General features: G+C 46.8%; 2 protein-coding genes across 8 annotated transcripts in view; both read left to right on the forward strand.

Annotated features, from left to right (window-relative positions):
- Positions 1–774, forward strand: part of mrgbp (MRG/MORF4L binding protein) — a 4,524-nt gene extending 3,750 nt beyond the window's left edge. The window contains exons 5-6 of one of the 2 annotated variants that reach the window (XR_011179739.1): positions 1–324; positions 387–774. The exon at positions 1–324 is cut by the window's left edge and continues 922 nt beyond it. The gene's annotated coding sequence lies outside the window, so the exon portion shown is untranslated. The other variant, XM_069177791.1, reaches the window with a different exon arrangement.
- Positions 775–14,967: 14,193 nt separating this feature from the next.
- The window catches only part of sulf2b (sulfatase 2b), a 37,564-nt gene continuing 37,531 nt past the window's right edge, over positions 14,968–15,000 (forward strand). For 2 of the 6 annotated variants that reach the window (XM_069177767.1, XM_069177768.1), the window contains exon 1: positions 14,973–15,000. This exon is cut by the window's right edge and continues 341 nt beyond it. The gene's annotated coding sequence lies outside the window, so the exon portion shown is untranslated. The other 4 variants (XM_069177769.1, XM_069177765.1, XM_069177762.1 and 1 more) reach the window with 4 other exon arrangements.

The following is a 15,000-nucleotide window of genomic DNA, read 5'->3' on the forward strand; positions in this document are numbered from 1 at the left end:
TCCCGCGCCAACCGTCCTGCTTCACACCTGCGGCCGGCTTCCTGTCTGCAGCACCAGAGGCTCATGGGTAGTGTAGTACTTAGACAGGTCCGCCAAGCAAAACAGGGATCTGATGAGCGTGTGTGTGTGTGTGTGTTTCCTGTTTCAGCTGAGTTCTTCATCACTTCTTCGTCACTTCTTCATTATCCTCCTCTTCTGTTTCCACTCTGATCATATTAATTTATTACAGCTTTTCAGTGACCTCGCCGCTCACCTGTCGGAGGCTTCAGGTGTGTGTGGGAGGTCTCAGGTGTGTGTGTGGGGGAGGTCTCAGAGGTCTCAGGTGTGTGTGTGGGAGGTCTCAGGTGTGTGTGGGAGGTCTCAGGTGTGTGTGTGGGAGGTCTCAGGTGTGTGTGGGAGGTCTCAGGTGTGCGTGTGGGAGGTCTCAGGTGTGTGTCATGTGACCTGCAGACAGACCGTTTGATGTTCCTGATCGTCTCACTGATCAATAAAAGTGATCGATCGTGTTCTCCGTTCTTGAAGTTCTCATGTTCTCGTTTCATTTTCCTGTTTCATTTTCCTGTCTGATGACGTGTGAAGTTATTGATCAGCTGATCGTCTGTTTGTGTCATTAAAGATGAACTCGGATCAATAATGTCTCTTTTTGTTCTTCACAGAAAACGTTCACTTCCTGTTTGAAGCTCCTCCTTCAGGGTTTCAGAATTGTTTTTCTGTATTAATTCTTTGAGCTCAGATTGATCAGAAATAAATTGATTGATGGATTTCAGGCTGAAATTCAGTGTTTCGTGTTCGGTTATTAAATCAATCAGTCAGAGAGAAAACAAACTTATTGATAAAATCTTCTTGTTCTCGTGATTCTTTCTTCAGTTTGTTGTCACATTTCAAAATAAAACAAATTAATCGACTTTTATTGTGAAGGGAAGCTTCCCGCAGGCTTCGCCTTCACAAGAAAAGGTGTAATTCTCCTCAAACCACCTGTCGGAGGAAACCACGTTTTATTCTGAAACTCACTGAGCAGCCGCAGTGTGTAGATGCGGCCACACGGGGGCGCCGTCCTCCTGCAGGTGAAGGAAACGACACAGAGCTCCAGAAATGATTTTTCCACACAAACGGTCAACACGAAGGAAAAACTACGAGAGAATACACGGGAAGAATTAATGATGAAGTCCGGACAGACGGACTGAAGAGGAAGACGAAGAGGAGGAGGACGTCTGAATGAACCAGCCAGGTGGACCGACAGTCCAACAGGGACACCTGAAAACACCTGAGAACACCTGAGATCACCTGAGAACACCTGAGAACACCTGAGATCACCTGAGAACACCTGAGATCACCTGAGCACACCTGAGATCACCTGAGAACACCTGAGATCACCTGAGAACACCTGAGATCACCTGAGATCACCTGAGCACACTAGACACACATGAAGAGAAAGAAAAGAAAAATATTTGTTTTAGCTGCCAAAATCTGAATGTGGAGTGTTGAGAGATGAGATGAGGTGATGAGGAGGGAGGAGATGAGGAGATGATGAAGGATGGATGACCTGATGAGGAGCAAAGAACGAGATGGAGGGTGCGTGCAGGAAAGTGAGACAGCAATGATTGGCTGAAGTGTGTGTGTGTGTGTGTGTGTGTGTGTGTGTGTGTGTGTGTGTGTGTGTGTGTGTGTGTGTGGTGGGGACATGGGGGGGGTGTGGGGGGTGCAGCAGGACGAGTGTCAATCGAGGCTGAGAGAGCTGTCAGTCTGACTGAGAGGAAAACAGAAGCAACGAGTGTGAGAACGAACGACAGAACGGCTTCATGAATATTCATGAAGCTCTGAGATTTCCCAGCAGAGAGAGTGTGTGTGTGTGTGTGTGTGTGTGTGTGTGTGCGCACTGTCTCATTCATGTTTATTCATAAATCATCTCATGTTTATTCATATCGGATTATGTAAACAAGTAAGTAGGCGTATACACACACACACACACACACACACACACACACACACACACACACACACACACACACACACACACACACACACAGGTCCTGCTGGTCAACCATTAAACGCACACACACATCTGTGAGTTTGTGCTGCAGTGTGTGTGTGTGTGTGTGTGTGTGTATGTGTGTGTGTGTGTGTGTGTTAGTTTCAGGACTGACTGCAGCATTTTGAGATTAATTTAAATCTTCTAACTACTGTCTCTAAAAAGTCGGGACAGGAACGTGTTCACCACCGTGCTGCATCACTTCTTCTTTTTACAACACTCTGTAGACATTCGGGAACCGAGGAGACCAGTTTCTGGAGTTTTGAAAGTGAAATGTGGTCCCATTCTTGCCTGATGTAGGAATTTCAGCTGCTCAACAGTTCAGGGTCTCCTTTTGTTGTATTTTTATTTAACTGAGCGCTGATAACAAGCTGGATGGTCCCTCTCCTCCTCTTCCTCCTCTTCCTCCTTCTCCATCACCGTGCTGCGTTCACGAGCAACAGGAATGGACGGATGTTGGTTCTCAGTGATTCTCCCTGATTTAATACAAGTTTAACAAGAAGAAACTGAGGATGTGAACCGTCGACCTGCGGCTCCTCTTCCTCTTCTTCTCCACCCGCACCTCCTCCACCCATCCTTCCCCTCCGTCTGTCCGTCCTCGCCTCTTGCCGTGGACGTGAACCTCTCCCGGCCGATCGGAGGGGAACTGAAGTGAAACTAAAGACTTGAGAGCGAAGAGGAGACGCAGAGAGAACGCGCGGCCATGAATTATTCTCCTCGCCGGTCTCCTCTGGGAACGTCCGCCATCTCTCTGAGAGCCTCCGTGTTCCAGTCGGCTGCTCCTCGGCGACCTTTGACCTCCCGCGCCAGTTTTTAAATATATCTCGCCTGCATGTATAAAACAGAATGGAAACTTGAAGCTACTTTTTAAAAATCATTTTAGCGCAACGTAACAGATGTTTTTATTTATTTTTTTTTTTTAGGAAATATAAACCAAAACGAGCTAAAGGAGGCTGAAAGGGCAGCGAGGACCTCCTGCTGTGTGGACGAGCTGCCGGTCGCCCGAGGCCTCGTTGGCCTGCGGCGGCCTTTCGGCGCTCGGTGACATCACAGTTGGCCTCAGTGTGTGCGAGCTGACAGGAGCGGTGATGTCATGAATGCTTCCTGTCGCGAATGACGGGATTTTCTTTTTCGTGTGTTGTGTTCGCCGATTTAGACGTTCCTCTGTCACTTAGTTAACACACACACAGCGCTCATTAGCCATGTGTGGTGTGTGTGTGTGTGTGTGTGTGTGTGTGTGTGTGTGTGTGTGTGTGTGCCAGAAGTCATTTGTTTGTCTTTAAGCAGCTAAACTCTCTTTTATCCAGCTGATAATACAAAGATTAGCATCTGAAAACCACAAAAGAGCTTTTTAATCAAACCTCACACACACACACACACGCACACACACACACACACACACACACACACACACACACACACACACACACACACACACACACACTCTCTCTCTCAGGGTCCCAGGCCTCCTGTTGTGTAGCGTGTGATGATTACAAAGATGAGTGTGTGTGTGTGTTTGTGCTGGTAGTTAACACGGTAATGAGTCGAGCAGCTGACGTGTGTGTGTGTGTGTGTGTGTGTGTGTGTGTGTGTGTGTGTGTGTGTGTGTGTGTGTGTGTGTGTGTGTGTGTGGAGGGGGTTGTGTTACCACAGATGCTAATGAGCAGCTTTAGAAGTTGAGGACTCAATCTGCTCCGGTTTGAACTTCTGATCGAACGTTTCCTGGTCAAACAATTTGATTGACACCTCTGATTGTTTGTGAACAGTCTGATTGACACCTCTGTTAACCCTGTAAAGACTGTTTACTGTGATGTTCATAGGGTTGTTAGCATTGTTAGCTGTTTGTTAGCTTTGTTAGTTGGTTGTTAACTTGAGTTTAGCTGGTTTTTAGCTAAAATAGTTGGTTGTCCGGGTGGCAACAGAGTTCTACCTAAAATGTGGCGCCAAATGTTGGCCCCGCCCCCTGAATAGTTTCACCTGCCCCTCGTTGTCCTTCCCTCTCTGCTGTTGAAGATTTTCTGTTCTCAAAAATCTGATGGAAGGAACAAGGTCGAAAAACCAATTTTGGGTGTCTGTGATCTTTCAGCTTTTCGGAGTGGAAATCACCGCGTGGGCTCAGGAACACTCAGCTGTAAGCGGGCGAATTGAAGATTTTTGTTCCCTAAAACCTTTCTCTGCTCCACGCGGTGACCTCACAGATGTTGACGTTAACGTGTTGATCAATAACTCTGAATACTTCCTCATGGAGGTTGTTGAGTGTGCTGCGTTCAGGAACACTCTAAACTTATCGATGTGACTTGAATTAAAAACCAGAAGAAACGATGTCACAGCTGACTGATCTCAGGGTGGGAAGTGTTTGTGTATCCGTGAGTGAGACTAATTGGAACAAGTCTAATAAAATCTACACACACACACACACACACACACACACACACACACACACACACACACACACACACACACTGGGGGCCTCCGTCTTTTTGTCTGTTCAGCTCGTAGACGAGACAAACTCCACAAGTCTTTGTATAATCCTGAACCGCATCAATGACCATTGGTGTCAGAGCAAACACATGAGCTGGTGTGTTTGTTTGTGTGTGTGTGTGTGTGTGTGTGTGTGTGTGTGTGTGTGTGTGTGTGTGTGTGAGGATGGTGTCACGATTTGTATGGTTTGTTTTTCACACAGATTGTAGCTTTGCATCACTATTTAGAGAAAAAAAAGGCAAAGACGTGTGTGTGTGTGTGTGTGTGTGTGTGTGTGTGTGTGCGCGCGCACGCGTGTTTGTGTGTGCGTGCACGCGTGTGTGCGTGTGCGTGGTGGTCCAGACCTTTTAGACAGTAAACATCTCATTCATTATTCAGACGGGGCTCCGTCTCCCCGTTGCTAACCTTCCTCAGCGCCGGTTTATCGGCCCTGTAGTTGTCAAAACTCTTCAGTGAAAACAGATGAAATCCGGCGGCTTCGTAACTTATTGATCATCTTAAAAAGGTCGCACAGGAGGCCTGGTGCATGTTTATGCGGCGCTTCCTGTCGGAGAGTTGTGTCTTTGTTGTGCGAGCCTCTCGTCTGAAGTGCTTCCTCCTCTTCCTCCTCTTCCTCCTCTTCCTCCTCTTCACCACACACACTGAGTCACTTCACAGTAAATTGGATTTCCTGAACTCCTGATGAGTTTGTGTTGTAATTGAGTTTTCAGATGAGACGTCTCGTTCGAGTCGCTGATCTCCGGCGCTGTGACGGAGAACAGAGTCCAGATGAGTTTTGTCGTGGGAGCTAAGCGGTGGATCCGACTGATCTGATCGGAAAACCATGATGATACTACAACCCGCCCTCATTTCTTCTACAAACTCTGCTGGTTCTCCAAGTTTCTGGTTCTGTTTTTTTTAATTGAGAAGACACATGCACACATAATCAATAAGTAAAACTCAACAACCCCCCCCCCCCCCCCTCCACCCCTCTCTCTCTCTCTTACCCCCCCTCATGTGGTGTAATTAGTGTGATCAGCAGCTGCCGGAGGAGCCGATAATCCTCCACAAACTGAACTCGCCCTCATAAAGGCGACCCTGCCCCCCCTTCCACCCAAGCGCCACCCCTGCTCCATCTCACTCCCCATTGAGTCATCAGCCAGCGGGTCTTTGTGTTGTCATGGTGACCCCGTCCGTCAGCCCGCCAATCGCCTGCATTGTTACCCCGGTCGGTGATTGACGGGACGTGACGGTAACTCGTGGCAACAGGTTGTCAGCCAGGGGGGGATGATGTATTCTGGGGCGTGTCGGAGGTATTGTGGTTCTTTACTCAATGTTTTGACTTGTGACCGCAGAGCCGATGCGTTCACACACACACACGGTTCTCATGGACGTTAACCGCCGCTCTGTTCTCCGCAACATGGTGATCAGAGGAAGGTCGGTCGGTCTTCGTCACAGCATGGAGACCCGATTCAGAACAGCTCAAACAGAACATGTCGATGAGGTCGTCAGTTCAGGACGAGTAAAGATTATTTTATGTGAAGGCGTTATGTTTAAAATTCTCTTTTAACACTGGTAACAAGCTGGATGGTCCCTCTCCTCTTTAACCTGGAAGGACGCGGCGTCCATGTTTTCCAAAAAAGAATCTCAGATTTTGCTTCGTCAGACCACAGGACAGTTTCTGGATTATGTTTCTATCTGGTTTCTTCTTTGTGGAATTTTTAACCTGTATTTGTGGACACAGCGATGAACTGTGTTCACAGATGAAGATTTTCAGAAGTGTTCCTGAGCCCATGCAGTGATTTCCACTTACAGAATTGTATCTGTTTATTAAAGCGGTGCTGCCTGAGGGCCCGAAGATCACCACAATCCAATATTGGCTTTCAGCCTTGTCCCTTGTGTTCAGAGGTTTCTTTTAAAAATCTTTTAATAATATCATGAACCGTAGATCACGAAATCCACTAATTCTTTGTAGTTTTTCGTTGAGGAACATTATTCTTAGATTGTTGCATTATTTTCCCACGCAGTCTTTTCACAGAGTGGTGAACCTCTCCCCATTTTCACTGCTGAGAAAATCTGCCTCTTTAAAATGCTCTTTTTGTTTTGTTTTATACATGTCATGTAACTGATCTGTTGCCATGGTAACCCAATTAATCATCAGATGTTCCACTCTGTTTTTTTTTTTTTTTTTATCTTTACACAACTGTTCCAGCCTTTTGTTGACCCCGTCACAACTTCTTTTTTTCTTTTTTTTTTTTAAACAAGGGTTGATTATGTCACCTTCCTGTTGTCATCATTTAAAGTGATGTCATCGATCAGGAAGTGTGATGTAACAGCGACAGTGTTTTTTAATAGATCTGTCAGTCCGACCTGTTATCCGCATCGATTCGGTCCGTCTGCTGCCGCGTGATGCGTTCAGGGTCGAGCTCCATGCGTTCCAAATAGAACAGAGGGATTTTTTTGTATTGATTTATTTCTCCTGAGAGCTTCTCATGCGTGAAAAAGCCTCCTGCCCAGATGTTCAGATGATGAAACCAGTGGAGGACGAGTTCCACCGTCAGTAACGAGGTTGAACTTCTCTGACTACGAACGGATCGATCGCGCCGACGAGCAGCAGAAGAAATTCTTTTGATGTTTTCGGCCCCCGTTAGAATCATTTTATTTAACCCGTGAGGAGTTTCAGATGAAAATAAATCTGAAGAAACAGACATACGAAACATCCTCCGAATTCAAATCAGACTCAGATCAAAGACACAAGAATAAATAATTCATCGATAGATAAATGTTCAGAGATGAACTGTTGATCTGCGTTCAGGTACCAAAGACTGTGTATATAAAAGTGTTTCGTAGTTTCCAGGTCTGAAAAATTAGGCCGATAGAGAAGCTGCAATACCAGCGAGTGCCACTAGAGGTCGGCTCCAAAAAGCCTCCGGCTCCATAGACTCCCATTCAACTTCTCTCATCAAATCCAAAGTGAATAAAATGTGTCCATCAGTTATCTCGGTGTTGTTAGCTAAAGTCACTCCTTCTTATTAGTTTTCTGGAGGTCCATCTGAAAATAATCCCTCATTCATTAGAAAAGAAGATTCAGAAAGACCTGTTGTTTTAGGGGGGCGTGTCTTGTTTGATTGACAGGCCTGTGGTTGCAGTCAGGTTACAGCTATCGGTGGGTGGGACGTAGTATCGTCAGGGTTTTTCTTCTCTGGAGAATTGTTTCCTTTTTCTAACATGAAGCTGAACGTAGAGACGTTCTCCGTGTACCTGATGTCCTTCTTGTCCTCAGCAGAAGACGGGGACGGCCGCTCCGATCGACGTGGACGCCCACAGAGCCGCTGCGGAGGAAGTTTAAACCTCGTTAACATTCACTGAGACACCAACCGACTCCAAACATCAAACTTCTCCTGCAGCCGCTCGGAGACGCTCTGGGGACACGCCGTCCTCAGGATGCTAATTACCCACAATCCTTGGAGTCCCTTCGTTCGCTTCTCCTTGTGTTGCTCCAACTCTTTGATGTCCGAACACACAAACAGCTTAATTAGTTCGCTTACGTCCCTGAACGTCCCATATGTCCGTCCTCACAACTGCTGCTGTTAGAGGACAATAAGACAGGTAAACAGGAGGACAGGAGGACAGGAAAACAGGAGTACAGGAGGACAGAGGACAGCACGACAATCGCATCACTTCCTGTCTCTTTTTCAAGTTAAAAGCCCTTTAATTTTTCATTGTTCAGAAAACTTTCATTTGTTAAAAAGGCTTTTATTGTGAAACATTTGGAGGAAGTTGACTACAATCACAACCTGAGCGTGTGCATCTGAGTTTGTGTGTGTGTGTGTGTGTGTGTGTGTGTGTGTGTGTGTCTATCTGCGTGTGTGTGTGTGTGCGTATGTGTGTGTGCCTGTGTGTATGTATGTGTATGTGTGTGTGTGCGTATGTGTATGTGTGTGTGTGTGTGTGTGTGTGTGTGTGTATTGATTGAACAGCGAGCTGCTGGCTGCAGTTATTAATATTTGAAACGGACCTCTGGAGCCTTTGAAGCTGAGCGGTTTGAAGTCGTCTGACATGAAGCTGAAAGTCCGTCAGAACCAGAAACTTCAGTTTCCATAAAGACCTCAGACGAAAACATTGCTGCCGTTTGGGGATCAACATGAGGCTGCAGGGCGACTCTTGGTCCTCTGGAGATGATGATGATGGTATTTAACATGATGGGTAGTCATGTTTTTAATGTGTCCGTTAGTCTCAGTCAGACGTCTTTACTGCAGAAATGCTGTTTTCACAAATGTCTCTAAAGACTACAGTACCCATGAGCCTTTGCTGCTGCAGAATCTAAAACGTGTTTTCAGTTTGGAACAAACGATGGAACCGAAGTTTGTGAATTCGTCGAAAATATAAACAAACTGATCATAAAATTACTTTCCTTGAAACCTTGAAACAGAAGTTTGAACTCTGAACTTGCCCCGGTGCATCATGGGAGTCGTAGTTCACTTCTTTATCTTACACCTGTAGGAGTTTTAATTAATCAACCTTTGATCCTCTTTTTGTCTCTCCTCCATCCTCTGTGATGTTGATCTGATCAGTGTTTCCTTCTGGAAATAATTCATTACATGTTAGGACTCTAACACAGATATGTTTGGGGGGGCGGGGCTCTTGATTGATTGACAGGCCTGTGGTGCAGTCTGCGTTTAACTGTAATTGGTGGGCGGGGCTTGGTGTCCTCAGATCCACTCAGTTCGTCCAAATACGGTCACTTCTGGTCTGAATGTCCGACTGACATGGTGACATCACGGTGGGCGGAGTTTAGTTGGTTGGTTGGTTGGTTGGTTTGAGTCTCTCCAGACACGACTGAACAAATCTAGTAACTATGGCAGCAAGACTCCATAATAGTGTTAACATGTTGAGTCTCATCACGACGATCATCATCAAGACCTTTAATCTCAGGTAAATATTGTACAGGGTGTGTGTGTGTGTGTGTGTGTGTGTGTGTGTGTGTGTGTGTGTGTGTGTGTGTGTATGTATTTATGAATCTGCTGCGGCGTCGGGTCCTGACAGTTGAGTTTCGGCTTCACACACTTACAGGTTGTGTGTGTTAGTGTGTGTGTATGTGTGTGTGTCTGTGTGTATTTGCGTGGGTCTCGAGTGAGTCAGCACACATTCAGGGAGTGACCGCCCACCTACACACACACACACACACACACACACACACACACACACACACACACACACACACACGCAGAGACACACACAGAGACACACACACACACACACCCTGTTACCTGTGGAGACGTGTTAGAGGGATCTCTGAAGGAGGATGACGCAGAGGATGCAGGTGGTGGTTGTTCACGTTATTGTCCTGTAATATGTCCTCTCAGAGGGACACAGAGCTCCACATTAACTCCGCCTCCACAGGAAGGAGGAGGGGCCACAGACTGTATATAAAAGTGTTTGTAGTTTCCAGAAGTGTCTCAAGCTGCAATACCACCGAGGGCCACTATGTGGCTGTCTCCAATACACTCCCATTCAAAAACCATCAACTTCTCCCCAGCGCGTCCATATATGGTCACTTCCTGCGGTAGATCCGCTGTTACATCGCGAGCTTCCGTCTCGGCTCCTCTTCATTCAGAACGGTCCGGTACTTCGCCTACTTCAGAACCGATCCACCTGTCAATCACCGGCTCCATCAACCCACGAGGCTCCAGTTCTCACAGACGGACGCGAAATCACCTCGACCCGCTAAACGCCGACCGACGTGGTGTTAATTTATTTAGCGGTACCGTGGAAACGAGGCCGAAGGGGGGAGATGCGTCGTCATAGCAACACGGGTGAAGAAGCGTCGGCGCCTCGTTGTTGTGTGGGAGGACGGTCGGACAGCTGTTAGCTTCACGTGTCGGGGCGGGAGGTAACCTGGAAGGACCAGAACCAGAACCAGAACCTCAGTATCGTCACACCAGACATTATTTTTAGTTTTTAAAAAACAAATGAATTTAGAAACACCAGACGAGGACCAGGATCTCTGAACACCACTGTGTCCCGGTCCTGGTCCTGGTCCCGGTCCCGGTCCTGGTCTTGGTGTTTCCAGGACAAAGGGTCGTCTCAGAATGTCCACCGCTGCCGCTCCTGTGAGGTCATCGGGGTCGTCTCTCTGCCGGTTGGTGGAGGAACAGACGGATAATCTGTAATCCTGAACGCTGCAGCCGTTAAACCGGGTCCTGGTTCAGGGGTCAGAGGTCAACGGGCCGCAGCTCCTCCGGATAAATCTGTGCACACATCAATACAAACATCGCTTCCCGATGACGGGTGGTGTTATCGACCTCCGTCTCCTCCTCCCAGCCGCCCTCTTCCTCTTCTTCTTCTTTTTTTTATTGTGAAACAACCACAGGAAGTCGTCAGCTCAGTGAAGGTCAGCTGGTCTGTTAGAGGTCGCGCTGTATAGATACTAACTCACACATGAGGAAGGGGGGCGGAGCCTCAGTACCTGCTTTAATGACAGACAGGAAGCAGCTGCAGGACGGCAGATGTTTTCTGACTGCTGCTGTTGTTGTTGTTGTTGTTGTTGTTGTTGTTGTTGTTGTTGTTGTTGTTGTTACGGGTCGAAGGTCGAGGAGGGATTAAAAACATCACAGATTTCAGAGCTATTAATACGATGAAGAGTAATCCAGTGTGTGTGTGTGTGTGGTTTCTGTCATAACAGAAAGATCATAAGGTCTCCTTTTCAAAATAAAACTCCCTTTATTACCAACATTAAGTGTTCGTTTCCAACCATCGAGGCTCCGCCCCCTCTCTCCTCTCACAACAAACTGCTGCTAGCTAACCGCAACAACAGGAAGTGAAAGGGTTTGTGGGAAATGTAGTATTATGATGGTAACGAGGAACACGTTCAATGAGTTTTCTTCACACTTCCAGCTCGAAGAGACTGAATTCAAAAAAGCATCTAAAGCTTTAATTTTGAAAGGCAGATGAAGCCTTTGCGTTCTATATTAGTCAGACCGTCTGTTCTGGAAAGATACGTCACTTTTACACACTTTTGTTTTATCACAAAAACAGAAAGGAAAACAGATTACGAGTAGAATATTTCAGGATTATTATCACATGTTTCTGTTTATGTGAATTATCAGAGGAAGAAACGCAGATTTGTTCTCGTTTCAGACTTCGTGTTGAAAATCTACGAAGAGTCTGTCGTCTGGTTTCATGTGAATGTGACCGAAACACTTTGACATGAAGGTCTGAAGATTTATTGATGAGACAAAGTCCTGACTGTCCATCGACACACACACACACACACACACACACACACACACACACACACACACACACACACACACACACACACACACACACACACACACTGTGAAGAGTTTTATTGTCTCCTTCAGTGTGTAACCAGACTGGAATCTACTTAATGGGAGACAAACACTGAAGTACTGTCTGCAGTGTGTGTGTGTGTGTGTGTGTGGGTGTGTGTGTGTGTGTGTGTGTGTGTGTGTGTGTGTGTGTGGGTGTGTGTGTGTGTGTGGGTGTGGGTGTTAACGAAGACTAATCATAGGCACATGGATGAATGAAATAATATCAGACTGAAAGCAGCTGAATGGAGGACATTAATAAGAAGAGATGAGACGATGGAGGAGGTGATGGAGGAGAGAGGAGGAGGAGAAGGAGAAGGAGAGAGGGAGAGGAGGAGGTGATGGAGGAGGTGATGGATTAGAGAGGAGGAGGTGACCTCTGAGTATTGATCCTTGCGTCCCCTCATCAATAATCTGATAGAGATCTGATCGTCTGTCTGGATGCTGCAGATAAAACACATTCTTCATCCTCAGTGTTCAAGAGGGTCCGTCGGTTGGTCAGTTGGTTGATCGGTCGGTTGGTTGGTTGGTCAGTTAGCTGCTGGTCTGTCGGTCGGTCAGCTGGTTGGTTAGTTGGTTATATAGTGGCTTAGTTGTTGGGTCGGCTGTTCAGTCAGGCGTTGGGGTCGGTCAGTCGGTTGGTTGGTTGGTTGGTTGATTGGTTGGTCAGTCGCTCAGTCAGTTAGCCGGTTGCAGTACCAGGTTGGGTTCTGGTCTGAGGTTTGGGTCTCTCAGTCGGGTCCTGATCAGCGCTCAGAGACGTAGATCTGAAACTGTGGTGAAGAAAAACAGCTGCTGACATCTGTGTGTGTGTGTGTGTGTGTGTGTGTGTGTGTGTGTGTGTGTGTGTGTGTGTGTGTGTGTGTGTGTGTGTGTCACCCTCTGTTCATTAGCACTGCTGATGTTTCCCTGGAGTTGTTTCTGACAATAAGACCTGCTGGCTTCAAACCACGCAGCTGCTAATTACTGCATGTCACACACAGTACACACACTTATTTATACACACACTTATACACACACTTATACATGCACACGCACACACGCACACGCACGCACACACACACACACACACACACACACACACACGCGCACACACACACACACACATCTATTCTCAGTCTGCCTCTTTTTATTCAGACCTTTGGAACAAACTTTCAAAGACACGTTTGAGGGTCAGAAAGAAGTTTCAGGAGTTTAGTGATGGTGATGATGATGATGATGATGAAGATGATGGTGATGATGATGATGATGATGAAGATGATGGCGATGATGAGTGTTAAGATTAGGGGATACCAGAGGGTTCTCACAGAGATAGAAGTGTTAACATGTGTGATGATCATGTGACTGTGGCATCATGAGATGAAATAACATGATTAGACATCGCTAGAGATGGATCTGTGTGTGTGTGTGTGTGTGTGTGTGTGTGTGTGTGTGTGTACTTTGTGTGTGTTAACGTCTTGCTGCTTCTGGTTCTTGTCCTCGTAGATTTTTATTTGACAGTTGACTTCACAACAATTTAGATTTACAGAAAACAGAAGCTGAAAGAAAATAAGTCACTTCGATCCAAGCCAACCGCCGCCTTCTTGATTTATTTGAAACAGGAAGTGACCATATTTGGACGAGCTGGGTGGGTGGGGGGGAGCTAAGCGGTGGATCTGACTCGATCTGATTGGAAACACGACGATACTATGCCCCGCCCACTGATAGCTGTAACCTGAGTGCACCACAGGCCTGTCAATCAAACAGACACGCCCCCAAAAACAGGTCTTCTTGAATCTTCTTTTCTAATGAATGAGGGATTATTTTCAGATGGACCTCCAGAAAACTAATAAGAAGGAGTGACTTTAGCTAACAACACCGAGATAACTGATGGACACATTTTATTCACTTTGGATTTGATGAGAGAAGTTGAATGGGAGTCTATGGAGCCGGAGGCTTTTTGGAGCCGACCTCTAGTGGAACTCGCTGGTATTGCAGCTGAAGACACTTTCTGCAATCGGCCTCATTTTTCAGACCTGGAAGCTACGAACACTTTTATAACCAGTTATTGTTGTGCTGCAACAGTAAATATAAATATGTGTTATGTCTCATTAGAAGCATTAGAAGTTTGTCACGATCGGCCACCTGAAGGCAGAAACGACGGAGATGGAGATCTTCACGTATTCGGCACGAACGAGCTTCTTCACCGCTCTGACCGCTGAAGTCTTCGTCTCCTCGGCTGGTTTGGATGTTTGTTGTGTCGTCGCGTGACTGCAGAGCTCGTTGTGTTTGTTTGTGTCCCGTCAGACGTGTCAACGCGTCTCTGCAGTGTTTCAACGGCGTCGTCCTTTAAACAGACGATCAGATCATTTCAGGGTGTAAAAGAGATCCAGTGTGATGATGAAGAGGTGGATGAGGAGGAGGAAGAGGAGGAAGAGGAGCTGCGAGAGCTGTCGGTGTGTCCATCGGATATCAGCTGTCACTCAACAATGTCGCTGTGACAACTCACTCTGTTATCAGTGATGACGAGAACAGACGACCAAATATGGGCGTAAAGTAACGGACGCTTCCTCTGGTTTGGTTAGGTTTGGTTTGGTCTAGTGTAGATCGGTTTGGTTTAGTTAATTTAGTTCGGACAGCTCACATGTAACACGGAGAAAAGATGAAAAGCTCAAAATAACAAGATGGAGACGTCTGAAATGTCAAAGAGGACATGAGGACAGACGAGAAGGAGACACGGACCTCTGAGGAATCGATCAGCTGCTGGACCTGCTGCACTCTGTCCTCGTCTTCACCCTCCGCGCGCGCGTGTGCGTGCGTGTGTGTGTGTGTGTGTGTGTGTGTGCGTGTGTGTGTGTGTGTGTGGTCTAATTAGCCACTCACTATGAATTTATTCAAACACCAGTTGGACCTCTCTGTTGCCATGGTTACCTGCATACATCCCCGCTCGTCTCTTTCTCCATCCACTGTTGTCGTCCCCCAGAGGACGGACGGCTCTGACCACACACACACGCACACACACACACACACCACACACCACACACGCACACGCACACCCGCCGTTTCCTGTTATAGCTACAGTAGCCGTGCGGTCCTGAGCCTGTTGGCGGTTGCTTAGTAACAGCTGACATCGACAGCGCTGCTTCTCTTTGTTTTGGAGTTGAAGCTGCTGGAGGGAAGTTTGTCGAGAAAAGTTAG

Source organism: Embiotoca jacksoni, unplaced genomic scaffold (assembly GCF_022577435.1).
Source record: "Embiotoca jacksoni isolate LCO1_2020_lvr unplaced genomic scaffold, fEmbJac1.0.p SCAF_77, whole genome shotgun sequence".
NCBI lineage: Eukaryota > Metazoa > Chordata > Actinopteri > Embiotocidae > Embiotoca > Embiotoca jacksoni.